The sequence below is a fragment of the Macaca fascicularis genome, chromosome 18 (genome assembly GCF_037993035.2).
Source record: "Macaca fascicularis isolate 582-1 chromosome 18, T2T-MFA8v1.1".
Taxonomy (NCBI): domain Eukaryota; kingdom Metazoa; phylum Chordata; class Mammalia; order Primates; family Cercopithecidae; genus Macaca; species Macaca fascicularis.
In genome coordinates this window covers 54,438,655-54,453,954 of record NC_088392.1, presented here as the reverse complement: position 1 = coordinate 54,453,954, position 15,300 = coordinate 54,438,655, and the positions used below count along the sequence as shown (strand labels likewise).

General features: G+C 40.9%; 1 protein-coding gene and 1 long non-coding RNA gene across 2 annotated transcripts in view; one reads left to right on the top strand and one right to left on the bottom strand.

Annotated features, from left to right (window-relative positions):
• The window catches only part of GALNT1 (polypeptide N-acetylgalactosaminyltransferase 1), a 322,829-nt gene that overhangs the window by 27,558 nt on the left and 279,971 nt on the right, over nucleotides 1-15,300 (top strand). The gene's annotated exons all lie outside the window — the stretch shown is intronic.
• The window catches only part of LOC102126730 (uncharacterized), a 33,539-nt gene continuing 21,066 nt past the window's right edge, over nucleotides 2,828-15,300 (bottom strand). Inside the window, exon 3 of the long non-coding RNA XR_001486829.4 lies at nucleotides 2,828-2,957. This is a non-coding gene — a long non-coding RNA (uncharacterized lncRNA). The remainder of the gene's footprint in view (nucleotides 2,958-15,300) is intronic.

Below are 15,300 nucleotides of genomic sequence, written 5' to 3'. Positions count from 1 at the left end.
GATGCTGAGACCATCCAGTGGGGAAACAGTCTTTTCAACAAATAGTGCTGGGAAGGTTGGATATCCATATGCAAAAGAATAACGTCAGACCCTTACACATCATACGAAAATTAACTCAAAATGAATTAAAGACCTAAATGCAATAGCTAAAGCTGTAAAACTCTCAGAAGAAAACATAAGGGGAAATCTTCATAACATTGGATTTGGCAATGATTTATTTAATATGAAACCAAAAGCACAGGCAACAAAGCCAAAATAGATAAACTGGACTACATCAAACTTTAAAACTCCTGTGCATCAAAGGACACAATCAACAGAATGAGAAGGCAACCTATAGAATGTGAGAAAATATTTGCACATCATTTCAGACAGGGTTTAATATCCAGAATATATAAAGAACTACAATGCAACAACAAAAAACAACCAATTAAAATATGGGCAAAGGCCTTGAGTAGATATTTCTCCAAGGAAGATATACAAATGGCCTAACAAACACCTGAAAAAATGCTAAACACCATTAATTAGGGAAATATAAATTGAAACCACAAGATATCACCTCACATGCATTAGGATAGCTACTAGCAAAAAAACAAACCAAACAATCGGAAAATAACAAGTGTTGGCAAAGATGTGGAGAAACTGGAACTCTTGTGCATTATTGATAGAAAAGTAAAATGGTGCAACTGCTATGGAAAACAGTGGTTCCTCAAAAAACTAAAAATAAAATTACCATGTGATCCAGCAATTCCACTTCTGGGTATATACCCAAAAGAATTGAAAGCAGGATCTTGAAGAAATATCTGGACACCCATGTTAGTAGCAGCATTATTCACAATAGCCAAAAGGAGGAAGCAACCCACATGTCCATCAATGGGTGAGTGGATAAACAACATGTGGTATTTAGTATAATGGACTATTATTCAGCCTTCAAAAGGAAGGAAATTCTGACACATGGTACACCATGGGTGATCCTGAGGACATGATGCCAAGTGAAAAAAAGCCAATCACAAAAAATACAAACACTGAATTATTCTTCTTATATGAGGTACCTAGAGTAGTCAAATTCATAGAGACAGAAAGTAGAATGGTGATTGCCAGGGACTGGGCGGAGGGGGAGGTGGCAATGGGCAGTTGTTTAATGGGTATAAGGTTTCAGTTTTGCAGAATTGCAGGAGTACTGGAGATTGTTTGCACAATGTGAATGTAGTTGATACTACTAAATTGTGCACTTAAAAATGGTTAAGGTGGTAAATTTTATGTCATGTATATTTTAACACAATTTAAAAAACACAACAGAGCCTATAAAACAATATTTACGGAGAAAATTATTGAGAAACCAGTAAAAAAAATTTTACTGAAACACATTAAAGAAGACCTAAATAAATGGAATGAATTCCGTATTCATGGACTGATTATAACTTAATTGTAACCTATTGTAACCTAATATGGTAAAAATGGCAATTTTTCCCAAATTAACTTGTAGACTTAATATAATCCCAATAAAAATTGAAACACTTTTTATGGAAATTGAAAAATGAATACTAACATTTACATTGAAATACAGAGTTAAGAAGAGCAAAGACACTCTTGAAGGAGAATGTAGGTGATAAGACTTGCTCTACTGGTTATCAAGATTCATTAAAAGAGCCAGGTGTGCTGACTCACGCCTGCAATCCTAGTACTTTGGGAGGCTGAGGCAGGAGGATTGCTTGAGCCCAGGAGTTTTAAACAGGCCTGGGCAACAAAAGGAGACCCTGTCTCTACAAAAAGTTTTTAAAAATTAGCCAGACACGGTGGCGTGCACCTGTGGTCCCAGTTACATGGGAGGTTGAGGCTGGAGGATTGCTTGAGCCCAGGAGGTTGAGCCATGTTTGTGCCATTGCACTCCAGTTTGGGCAACAGAGTGAGACCCTGTTATCTTAAAAAAAAAAAAAAAAAAAAAAAGATTCATTGATTCGTTAAAAGGTTGTAATAACTAAAACAGTGTGGTGTTAGTGTAAGATAAATAAACATACCAATGGAAGAAATTAGAGGTACCAGGAAAGGATTCATACATACATGGGTGGCTTGACATGTGACACAAAGATCTTTGCAGAACAGTGGGAGAAAGTTTTTTTTTTTTTTCAATAAATGATGCTGAATCAATTATCTAAATGGAAAATGTAAAATAAAATTGACCCCTATTTCTTACCATACAAAAAATCTTTTTCAAGTTAATTATAAACCTAATTGTAAAAAGCAAAACATTAAAGATGAGGGAATATAATATAGGAAAACATTTTCAAGATATTGAGATAGGGAGAGATTTTAGAAATATGACACTAAAACTCTAATCTCAAAGGGAAAGAAAAAATGATAAATTCAACTTATTAAAAATTAGGATTTTTATTTATCAAAAGACATGCAAATGTGGAATTCCAGGATATTCGCTGTGCAACAAATGAAAAAGTAGTCTGAATTTGAGCAGTAGCACTGAGAATAACTCCAGTAATTTTTTAGAAGAATTATTGGAAAATTCAGACTTGTTTAACATATTAAGAGGACCATACAACTTCCATAGAGATTTTAAGCATTAATTTTGATAAGTACCTAGAAAACTAAGCAAAAAAAAAATAAAGCAATATAATGATTTTTTCAGGAGCAAGAACACAGAAGGATGTTTCCAGACTAGGAAAAATAATTATACAATACAATACTACCTGGTTCATTTGTGAAAAATATTTGCAAAATCATACTATGATGAAGACGTACCATTATATTGTATTGCAACTGTATTTAGAGGAAGAGGATGAACTGAATTTCCATTTTCTAAGGTAGTATGATAGTATTCTTTGCCTTCTTCTCCACAAGAGGGCGCAAGGTGAATGAGCTTTTCCTTTTGTGGCTGGTCTTCATACTCTGCCCTTGGCATTTCAATCTAATACCACAAGTATTTTCAAAACGATGGCTCTTCTCAACTGGAAAAGTGGAAAAGTGGTCTGTAATGGTCTGTAACCACCTTTCAGACCCTAAGCCTGGGTCTAGGAGAGCATTTCCGACTGAGCTTGTCTGCTATGCAATGCACTGGCGTAATGGAAATCATGCCAGACCAGGGGTCATCTAGCATGGACTGTCCTGCGGAGGCTGTCCCCTCCTGGCCAGGGCACCTGAGGCAAGTGAGTTGGCCTCTTGGAGTCTCAGTTTCCTCATCTGTAACACAAAGGCAATTAGAGTAATCACCTCATAGGACTGCCCTGGGAAGTAAATGAGGTAGTTTCCTGAGTGTCTAAGAAGTATTTTACATGTACTAAAAAAGTAACTATTATTATTTTTGCTATTAATTCCTTATCTGTGAAACTCCAGAGGAATTGCCAAGGGGGGACTGAGTGACCTCCAAGAGTCTCCTCCAAGCTCTTTTTTCTGAGTTTGTCAATGACTTACCATGCATGCTGGTCATTTTCTGTAATCTATCTGTAAAGCTTCAGAAAGGAAGAGGAGACCTCTGAAGAGGAGGGATATGCTGTTCCCAGGAATCTGCTCCAGCAGCTTTTCTGTCCTGCTGGGTCCTGTACCCGCCCTCCATGCCTGCTTTGTGCTGTGGGGCTCGAAGTGTGTGGCCAACACATCCCACACTTTTGGTCCTGGTCTGAGCTTGGCCCTGACAGCGGTGGAGAACAGAGGCAGCTTTGGTTTAGTGCTGTCCATGCTGGCCACAGCAGCAGCCTCTGGCCCCTGGGGCAACGAGGTAGCTGGTGTAGGCTCGGGGGCCGGGTCAGTAATGACTTCTTCATCTCTAGTTAACCCTCCTCTATATTCCTTCTTTGGCAGCCCTCCAGCCACACCCACCAGCCATTGCAATACCTTGGTAAATAATTCTTTGCCCTAGATCCTTCTCTGCTTGAAAGAACAAGGGGTTTTCTGTTCTCAGACTGTGCTTTGATTGATGGGTGCAGGGGCTTCACCATCTGGAAAGCTCTCCCCAGGCAAGTGGGGTGCACGGGCCAGCCAAACCACAGTCATCATCATCACCTCTTCTCACATGCAGGTTTCTAGACATTAATATGAGCCAGAGGGCACCATATGGGTGTTATTTTTATACACCTGGTGTATACAAATATATTCATTTATATTGTGGTGCAAAATCCCATACAGCCTGCAATGGGGCAGCCTTTCTGAGCCTGAGGGGTGGGTCGAACCTTTGCTAACATGTTAAATTATCTGGTTGTGCATTCCCCTTTAGGATGTGTGCTTCCTGGCTTTCTGTTGCCTTCCTGCTTTAGAAGCACAGCGGCCATGAAGCACTAAACTTCACTGTGCATGCAACCAGGCACTGCAGGATTTTAAAAGGGTGCTGAAGGATGGATAGGGGCTGATTCCCAAGTCATGCTCAAGACTCCCTTACGAAGATGGTTGCCAAAGACTGGTTTTGTGACCCTAGCTGGCCTCCTATCTTTGGCCTAGAAAGAGGTTTAAAAGACTGAGAAAAGGCTGGTGATGAGAGGGGTTTTTGAAAGGGTTGCTGGGAGGGACCTGCATGACACCTTGAGGGGCAAAGGGAATGTGGGAGTGTTTCCCAAGGACCAAGTTTGGGCCGCTCCACTGAGAAAGCTGACTGGGGTCATTTTATATCTCACCCAAGAGGGCTGCCTGAAGAGCAGAACCCCACAGCAGAGTAAGTTCTGAGGCTCCTTCATCACCTAAAGGCTCAGGAAGTTGTCTTCAGTGACCAGCTGGAAAGAGAGCCCCAGAGACTAAGGAGTCTCGGAAAAAAACCTACAAAGTTCCTTCCAGGGAGGAAAGAACTTGCCTCAGAAAGAGTTGATTCCAGATCATCACAAAGTTCCAAGTTGTGTGAGAATCCTGCTGCCTCACCCTCCTTAGCTCCACCCTGGGTGCGGCCAAAACCCACAGCAAAGGGTGGAGCTGAAGAAACAAAAGGGCTTGGAGGGGGAAGGAGAGAAACATATCAGGATATGTCTCCCTGCAGGTGGCTGTTCTGCAGTGGGTCCCTGCCATGCAGAGGAGTGAAAAGGGAAGAACTAACCCCACTGTAGGGGAAACGAGTAATGCTTTCTCATCACTTCCCATGAAGCACCTTTCCTCCACATAAAGGCCAGGCTGGCAACCCACGCTGAGGTTTGGAGTTCATGGGGTGGCTAGGAGGGGTGTCAATGGCTTTGGGCTTTATTGTGGTGCAAGATCCTGAGCCCAAAAGGGTTCAAGCACCACCCCTGGGAGTGAGGGACTTTACTTCTACCTTTCCCCAGGAGTAGTGGGTCTCTGCAGAGGTTGAGGTGGGTAGGAGAGAGGATTTGAGAAAGGGGAGGGTGCAAGTAGACTGTTTAGGGGAGGAGTGTGAACTTGTCCAAGGATTGTGGTGAGCCTGCTGGGCAGGGCTGCTGCTCATCTGACATTTCAGAAGAGTCTTCCTGGCTGTGACATTGCTGTCCCTCAGCGCCTGCTCTTCAGATCTGATGGGGTTGATGATTCTGGTTAACCAGGGCTGACATTTCGCCCCAGTAGAGACAAAGGGTGCAAGGTAGGTAAGGGCATCAGAAAGCAAGTGGGGCTAGCCCAATGAGGAATAAAGTGAGACTCTGGCCCTACAGACCAGGCTCGGTGGATGGAGGAGTTGGAGCCAGGATTCTATAGTGAGCAAGAACCATGGGGGATATAATGACCGAACTTCAGGCTCCCAAGCAAGCTGTTGAAGGTGGTGCATTTACTTGTGAAGTTAGGCTGTTGAGGAGGGAGAGGATGGTTGTCAACACGACAGAGGACTGGGAGCATGAGTGTGTGGTGCATCTATGGTGCTGAAGTGACAGGAGAAGTTGGACAGGAGTAGGTTGGTCAGGTGCAAGTCACCATGGAATGAGGAGGGGGAGACGGAAGGGAGTAGAGTCACCAAGCAGAGGGTCATGGGTCGTGAGGTCTTCAGGGAGCTCAACTGGGAGGGAGGAGAAATGGATCAGAAAGGGATTTGGATGGTTGGAATGACTGGAATTATCTGATTACTAAGCTCTGTCTCTCTCTCTGTCTCTCTTTCTCTCTCGCGCTCTCTCTCTCTCTCTCTCTCTCTCTCACACACACACACACACACACACACACACACACACACACACACGCACAGCCTGAGCTGACCAGGGCCTGGACCATTACTCAGCCTGGACAGACTAACCCCCCTAATGCTCCATGTCACAAATGCCCTTCAAGGGCTCTTGGGCTAGGAAGTGCTGCAGAAGGAGACAGGGAGGGCCTGACGTATTCTCCCTCAGCCATCCTTCCTTCATTTGAAGTACAGAATTATTTGCTTGGTGCAGGGGCTAGGAAGGTGCCATACCAGGAATCTCTAGTGGCATTTCGTGGCTAATGGGTGGCTTAGGCTGGGGTGAGCCTTGGCAATGGCACCCCTCTGCAATAATCGTCATCCTCCTGCAGGAACTTCAGACAAACTTCAGTTCATAAATACTCATCTAGTGCTCATGGTTGGGGAGGTGCTTTGCTGGATGCCTTGAGGGATCAGCCCTACCTCCGAGAAGCTTCCAGACCTACAGAAGACAGAAGGCTTGTCTAGGAGTCACCTGAATCACACAGTGTGAAGTGTGAATGGTCACACATAAGGGGCACGCAGGAGGTGGTGGAAGACTTCCTGGGAAAGGCAGCTTCACGCTGAGATGGGAAGGAGGGTAAAGTCTTGGCAGGAAGGGAGAAGATTTCTAGGCTGAGACTGGCAATTGGACAAAATTGTAGTTAATAGTTTCTGGTGATTAAACCTGCCATAGGAGGGCAGTGTCTTCTGCTGCTTGTCTGTACCACACACATGTGTGTAAGCAAATTGGAACCAACACATCTGCATGGTTCTTTTCCCACAGTGGAGGAGAGTTTCAATATGTTAATGTCATATTCCTCTTAGCAATGTTGAGACAGTGAAATCTTATTCAGCATTCTGGTTTGACATATTGCTCTGTGCTTGCATGGAATATCAGATGTGATCATAATTTGTAGACAAGAATCTTGCCTATTTTACATTTTCTGTATTCTGTGCCACACCTAGAAGCAGTAGGCACGTCCTTAGCGTCCCTATTCTCTTCCAGCTGACTTCATTCTCTTCCCTCCTGTTTTGTTGATGGTCCTGGGGGCTCTGTCCCCACTCCTTTTTCTTCTTTCAGGAGAACCTGCGGCTCCCATGGCTTTGATGACTCCTCTCCTGATGGAGGATTGGGAGTGAAGAAGGAGAAGACTTTGTAAATTAGGGGAGTGTGTTGGGCCTTGAGTTAGACACTGAAAGGTTTGTTGAGGATGGAGAGAGTGAAAGAGTGGCAGAGAAATAAGCAAAAAACAAAGGTGGGGTCTGCTGCATCAGATGCAGCTGGTGCAAGCAGGAGGTGGCCTGAAGGTGATTGCAGGAGCCAGGGAGAGACGCTGTGAAAGGCTAGGGGTAGGGAGTAAAAGCCAGCTTGCAATTGGGCCAGGTGTGAGGACGAAGCAAGTTTTTTTTTTTCAAGAAATCTGGCCGAGAAAGGGCAGGAAGAGATGTGGCAATAACTGCAGGGAGTGTTCCTATGATGAATGAGGCTTGAGTGTGACAGGAAGCCTGCTTTTCGTTTAAATGTTCCTTGGTTGTAGTGTGTTAAAGCCAAGATAATAATCTAGTCAACCTGCATGGAGGGACTTGCTCAGGTTTCTGCCTCTGACACAATGGTAGAAGGCGCCTGAGCACATGCATACCACAGTGCTAATGGTTCTTCGACAAACCTCTGCCCTAAGAGAGTCTAGGCTGAGCTGCAAAGAGTGCCTGGATTATTTAGAAGCACTACAGGCTGATGACAGAGAGAGAGAGGAAAGAGAGAGAGAGAGAGAGAAAGAGAGAGAGAGAGAAGAAAATAACTCAACTTAGAAATATCTTTATGTAAATGAAGATTGTTTTTAGAAATCTACAAACACCTAAAAATTAATTATGCTGGATTTAAAAACAAATATCAAAAACTCCCTGAGCTCTAAATGGCTTGCGTAGAGCCCAAGGGTTCTATGGACACCTGGAGTGGGGGGCAGTGGATGTGATGATCTCAGTTTAGGAGAGAGTCCAGCTACAGTCAGAGTGCATCTGATCTGATGACTAGGGACACCTTCAGCAGTTCATAAACACGTACTGTTCTCACCAGCTGCTGGGGAAAAGAGGGTCTGGAAGCTGCCATTTGTTGGTTACAAGCAAAGGAGGTTAACTTGAAAGAAATGGGCATATTTTATATAATACAAGCTACCAGGGAGGATTTCAGAATGGTCTATCTATGTCTTGGTTAAAATGTGATCAAACGCCACCATACCTTAAAAAAAGCTACAATGAAAATTGAATTAATTAATTAAAATTAAATTTGAACAGAAAATTTAACTACTAAACTGAAGCACATAAATTATGTTTTTAAAGGTCAGCAGATTTCTGCTCCTATTCAAGGTAAACTAACAGATATGTATTTAACCTCCCACCTGAAACAACAACAAAAAAGGGAAAACACACAAAACATATGAAGTAATTGTTTGAAGACACTGGACATCAGGCAACAAAAGACAGTGATCCTTGAGAAAAGGAATACAAATGATTGCCCCAGCTTATTGGTTTGAGATTTTCAGGCAACAGTACAGGGAAGGAGACCCAAGCAAAGCAAGACCCAACTACCTGTTGCCTATAAGAAACCCACTTTAAATATAAAGACAGAAACAAAGACAGAATGCAAATTTGTAGAGGACTACGTGCTCGCAAACGAGATGTTCCCAATAAGTCCTGCTCTTGCAAACAAAGCAGGACGTTTCTTCTCTGCAAACAGGCAGAACAAAAGAGTCAGCTGCAAACAGCAGACTCTGGGAACTGGTTCATGTTTAAGCATCTTGAGAAATCAGAAAGTTAGGGAAAGGTCAGAAAAATAACTTATGACATAAAAACAACTTGTGTCATAAAAACAACTCGTGTCTTGTGACGTAGTAAAATTCCACAAGCATGTATAAAATAAAGTAGAGCGTGCTGCTCGGGGCGGCCGCCATGTTTGTCTTGTCCTGTGTTGTCTTGTGTGTTCATTCCTTTGTTTAGGAAACACGTGGACCCCAACATCTGGCACAGCGAGCAGGGTCTGTGGCTCCAAGAGAGCAAGGAACCGGAGGGGGAGCACCCCGGGCATGTAAGTAAATAAAGAAGGGGGAGATGTAGAGGACTACGTGCTCGCAAATGAGATGCTCCCGATAAGTCCTGCTTTTGCAAACAAAGCAGGACGTTTATTCTCTGCAAACAGGCAGAACAAAAGAGTCAGCCGCAAACAGCAGACTCTGGGAACTGGTTAATGTTTAAGCATCTTGAGAAATCAGAAAGTTAGCGGAAGGTCAGAAAAACAACTCATGACATAAAAACAACTTGTGTCATAAAAACAACTCGTGTCTTGTGACGTAGTAAAATTCCACAAGCATGTATAAAATAAAATAAAGCAGAGTGTGCTGCTTGGGGCGGCCGCCATGTTTGTCTTGTCCTGTGTTGTCTTGTGTGTTCATTCCTTTGTTTAGGAAACACGCGGACCCCAACACAAATTGGTATTTGCCAAGGGCTATAAGGAGGAGGAAATGAGTAGTGACTGTTTAATGGATTTTCTTTTAGGGTGATGAAAATATTTTGAAACTAAATAGAGCTAGTGGTTGTACAACATTGTAAATATACTAAATACCACTGAATTGTGCACTTTAAAATAATTACTTTTATGTTATGTGGACTTCACTTAAAAAAAAAAAAAAGAAAACTAGGCCAGGTACAGTGACTCACACCTATAATCCCAGCATTTTGTGAGGCCAAGGCAGGTGGATCACTTGAGGTCAGGAGTTCAAGACCAGCCTGGCCAACATGGTGAAATCCAGTCTCTACTAAAAAAATACAAAAATTAACTGGGCACAGTGGCGGGTACCTGTAATCCCAGCTACTCAGGAGGCTGAGGCAGGAGGATTGAACCTGGGAGGTGGAGGTTGCAGTGAGCCAGGATCGTGTCACTGCATTCCAGACTGGGTGACAGAGTGAGACTCCATCTCAAAAAAACAAAACAAGACAAAACATCAAAACCCAACAAATTTAAAAAAAAGAAAGAAAGAAAACTAATGAGACACACAAGGGTACAAAATCATATAAATAACCAGCTAACCACAGGAGAGCTAGAAAATAAAGTTAAAAGACTCAATATTTACAATAATTATGCTTGTTGTGTTCATTGAGAGATGAAAGATTAAGGATTTTGACAGAGAAATATAAAGTATATAAAAAAGAAAATTCTAGAACTGTAAATATAACTGTCAAAATTAGTAACTCAGTGGATGGAGTTAGGAGGAGAATAGATAGCTGAAGAGAGAATTCATGAATTTTCAATGGATCAGAAGAGAATATCCAGAGCACAATATTGGGAGATGAAAGATAGAAAAAGCAGAAGCTGGGGTAAGAGACAAAGAAGTTATATAAAGGAGTCGCAGAAGGAGAAGAGTGGGAAAGTGGAATAGAAACAGTATTTGAAGAGTTAATAATTGAGAATTTTAAAAGTTGATTAAAGATATTAAGCCATAAATTAAGCTGACTTCAAAGCAGAAACAATGGAATCTGGACGCAATGGAATGATATAAATGCTTAAAGAAAATAGCTATTAGCCAATGAATAGTTTAAGCAACAAGTGCTCCACAGTTCATAAGTGGGAACATTCACTTAGGACAAGAGAGATGTGAAAGAGTCACAGGAGAAGGGTAAGGTCACTAAAAAGGCATTAACAAGTGATGTTTTCCAGCCAAATGGTCAGGAAATCTCAGGGTCTATTGGTGGAACACCAATTTACCCAAACAGATTCAGTCTATTTGGGTAAAACTGAGCTCCTATTACTAGGGGTAGAATGGAAATTGAGGCTAGACATGGTCAGTAAGAGCAAGATGATGAATGATCTCATTTTACAGGTGATAGGAAGTATTGGAGGTGTATCTGTGGCATCTCTACCTTGTTTCTTGGGAGGACACCACTAGTAAAACCTTTCTCACATTTTCCTGGTGTAGGTATAAATCACACTGTCTCTTGCCACTTTACTATGAGTGAAATGAAATTTAGATAAGTGCCAGGTTCAGCCTGCTCTGTACTTTAGAACATATTGAATTACCATTTTTAAAGAATCCAGTTGCAGTGAATCTTATTTCCTCTTTCATTTGTTCCTCTGGAGCCAGATAAAGACAGTAGATTAGGAAGGGAAGAGAAAATATAGAAGTTCCCTTTCAAAGTTGCTTTCACATGACTGACCTTTCGATTTATTTTCTCTCTAAGCACCACACTTATTTTAGTCATAACCTTTCCCTTTTTGTCTCTGTAAGGGCAGACGCTCCTTATAAACCCACATGGTCTTCATCAGCCCACATGAATTCCGTCTTGCTTAACTGTGTTTTTCTCATCTCTGAGTGTCACTCCTATTTGGCTCCCTCCTCCAGAGTCCTACTCTGACATCCCTGGTGTACATCCTTGCATAATTCATAAATCTTAAAAAAAAATCTGTGGTGCTCTTTATTATGTGTTTTAAATCACATTAATGGCAGTGTGCTTTTAGAATCCTGTAATATGACCTACTGAACTGAAAGTCTAACTTTCCAATCTTTTCTCTTTTATTTGCATTTCTTGGGGGTTTTGGTTTTGGTATTATTCACTTCCTTTAAGATTTCTCAACTTTAATTTTTGCTGATTTAAAATTTATGCCATAAATTTGAGACAGTACTCCACTTCTAATTGTTGTATGCGATGTACAGCTTTCCAGACAGGGTATACATAAAGGGGTTTCAGTGTGCAGATATATGTACACATTTAATTGCACTAGATAGTGTCATGTTGCTGTCCAAAATGGCTGCATCAGTGTTCACGTCCACCATCAAAGCACAGAGTTTTTTATTTATTTTGTTTGTTTGCTTTTGAGATACAGTCTCCATCTGTCACCCAGGCTGGACTGCAGTGGCATAATCACAGCTCACTGTAGCCTTGACTTCCCAGGCTCAAATGATCTTCCATTTGCTTACTCCTGTGCCAGTATTCACTGTTTTAATATTGTGTCTACAGTATGTCTTCACAATTAATTAGTAAGACAATTTGTCCTTCTTTGCTTTTTATTATCAAATTGACTTACCAGGCCGGGCACAGTGCCTCATGCCTGTAATCCCAGCACTTTGGGAGGCCGTGGTGGGAGGATTTGCTTGAGCCAGGATTGTCTAGAACTCCTGGCCTCCAGTGATCTTTCCATCTCAGCCTCCCAAAGTGTGGGGATTACAAGCATGCACCCCCACACCCAGCTGGTTCTATTTTATATAAGCTCACCAACATTTGATATTATCCAACTATCAAATTTTAGTCAGTCACATGAGTACAAGGTGAGGCGTTATTCTCTCATAACAAATGAGGTTGAGCTTCTCTTCATATACTTATTTGCCATTTGGGTTTGCCTTTGTTATATCCTTTGTCCATTTTTCTAATTTTTCTAACAAGTTCCCTATCTTTTGCTTTGTTTTGCAAAATTTTGATGTATATTTTAGAGCAGTGCTCTTCAATAGAACTTTATGAGATATAAAAAATTCTATATTTGTTCTGTCCAATGTGGTAGCCACTAGCTATATGTGGTTAGTGAACACTTGAAATGTGGCTAGTGGAACTAAGTAACTAAATTTTAAATTTTATTTAATTTTAATTTAAACGTAGCTAGGAATATGTGGCTAGTGGCTGCCATGTTGGACAGTATGGCATCTAGGTATTAATCCCTTGTCAGCTTTTAGCATTATAAATATCTTCTCCCAATCTGTTAACTGCCTGATAAGTTCATCTACCGAGTCCTTTATTAAATAGAACTCTTTAAATTTGATGAACTCAAATATATACATCCTTTTTTGCTTTATGGGTGGCTTTTGGGGAAGGAGGTCTTCCTCAGAAAAAAATTCCCTATCAACTTTTTTTTTTTTTTTTCAAGTTAGGTTTGCTTTGTCGTTCAGGCTAAAGTTCAGTGGCACCATCATGGCTCATTACAGCCTTGACCTCCACGCTCAAGACATCCTCCTGCCTCAGTCTTCTGCATAGCTGAGAATACAGGCATGCACCACCACCTCAGCGAAGAGACTCGCTGTTTTGCCCAAGTTGGCCTCGAACTCCTGGGTTTATGTGGATCCTCTCACCCTGGCCTTCCAAAGTGCTGGGATTATAGATGTGAGCCACTGTGCCTAGTCTGGGAGCATTTTTTAAAGATCCTATACCAGGTTCCGAAAATACCCACATACATCTTTTAGCTCTATATTCTATACTATTGGTCCATTTGCCTGCTCCTGTGCCAGTATCCACTGTTTTAATATTGTGTCTAAGTATGTCTTCACAATTAATTAGTAAGACAATTTGTCCTTCTTTGCTTTTTATTATCAAATTGACTTATCAGGCTGGGCAAAGTGGCTCATGCCTGTAATCCCAGCACTTTGGGAGGCCATGGTGGGAGGATTTGCTTGAGCCCAGGAGTTTGAGACCAGCCTGGGCAACATAGTGAGACCTCATTTCTACAAAAGACAAAAATAAAAATTTAACCTGGCATGGTGGCATGTGCCTGTGCTACTCAGGAGGCTGAGGTGGGAGTGCTGCTTTAGCTTGGGAGCTCAAGGCTGCAGTGAGCCATGATCATGCCACTGCACACCAGCCTGGGGGATAGAGTGAGACCATGTCTCAAAGAAAAATTGACTAATCTATTTGAGAATCTTTAGTATTCTACTAAATTTTAAAATAAGTTTGCCACATCTTTAAAAAATCTTGTTGCAATTCTAGTAAGGATTACATTTAATTTACAGATTAGTTTGGAAGAAACAACTTTGTAAAGTTTTCTCATTACATCCATGTACATTTATGTAAATATTCTTTTATTTCATAATTAAGAGCTTTATAGAAATAAAATTGTCATATGAATAGTGCATATGTTTAAAGTACACAAATTGGTAAGTTTTGACATATGGGTGAACCCATGAAACCATCATGAATATCAAGATAGTGAACAAATCCATAATTCCCTCAGACTTCCTTGTGTCCTTTTGTAATTCCTTTCTCCCATCTCTCTCCACATCCCTGTCCTTATGTAACCTGTGATGCCCTCTCATCACTATAGATTAGTTTGCATTTTCTAAAGTTTTTAGTAAATTGAATCATACAGTAGGTACTTTTTTGTCTGGCTTCTTTCATTTGGCATGATAATTTTGAGATTCATTCATCTTGTAGCATGAATCAACAGTTCCTTCCTGTTTATTGCTGTGTAGTATTCCACTGTATGGATATACCACAATTTATTTACCCATTCACTTGTCAGTAGACATTTGAGTTGTCTTCAGTTGTTGGCTATTACAAATAAAGCTGCTATGAACATTTGCATAAAATTGTTTGCAGGTACATATGCTTTCTTTTCTTTTGGGTAAATACATGGGAAGGAAATGGTTGGGTTAGAGGGTAGGTTTATGTTTAACTTCTTAAGAAATTGCCAAACTGTTTTTCAAAGTGTTGGTATAATTTTACACAAGCAATGTAAAAGTTCTAGTTCCTTCAAATCCTTGCCAGCAGGTTGTATGATTAGTCTTTTTAATTTTAGCCATTCTAGCAGGTGTGCAGAGGTATCTTACTGTGGTTTTAATTTTCATTTTTCCTAATTACAAAGATGTTGGGCATATTTTGCTTATTTGCCATCCATATATCCTCTTCAGTGAAATGAGTGTTCAAGTCTTTTGCCTACTTTTAAAATTGGTTTGTCTGGTTTTCTTTTATTGTCCTTTGAGAAGTCTACATATATTCCAGATAGCAGTTCTTTATTATATATGTAATTTACAAATATTTACTCCCAGTCTCTGGCTTGTCTGTTCATTTTCATAACAGTCTCTTGAAGAGCAACTGTTTTATGGATGAGGTCTACTTTATCAAATTGTTCTTTTATGAAACATGTCTGTATGTAAAGGAATTGTGTATATAAGAAGTGTGGTGTGTAAGTGTTGTATATAAGAAGTCTTTGCTTAACTCAAGTTTATGATGAACATTTCATGTTTTCTTATAGAGGTTTTATAGTTTTAGGTTTTAAATTAAGGCCTACTTACTACTTTTCTACTGCAGCATAACAAATTACCAGAAATATAGCAGCTTAAAACAATGCAAATTGATTATCTTACTGTTTCTGTAGGTTAGAAATCCAGCATGGCATGACTGTATTCTTTGGGCTAAAATCAAGATAATGGCTAAAGTTGCAGTTCTAGGTCTTTAGGTCCTCTTCGAAGCAAACTAAGGTCTTT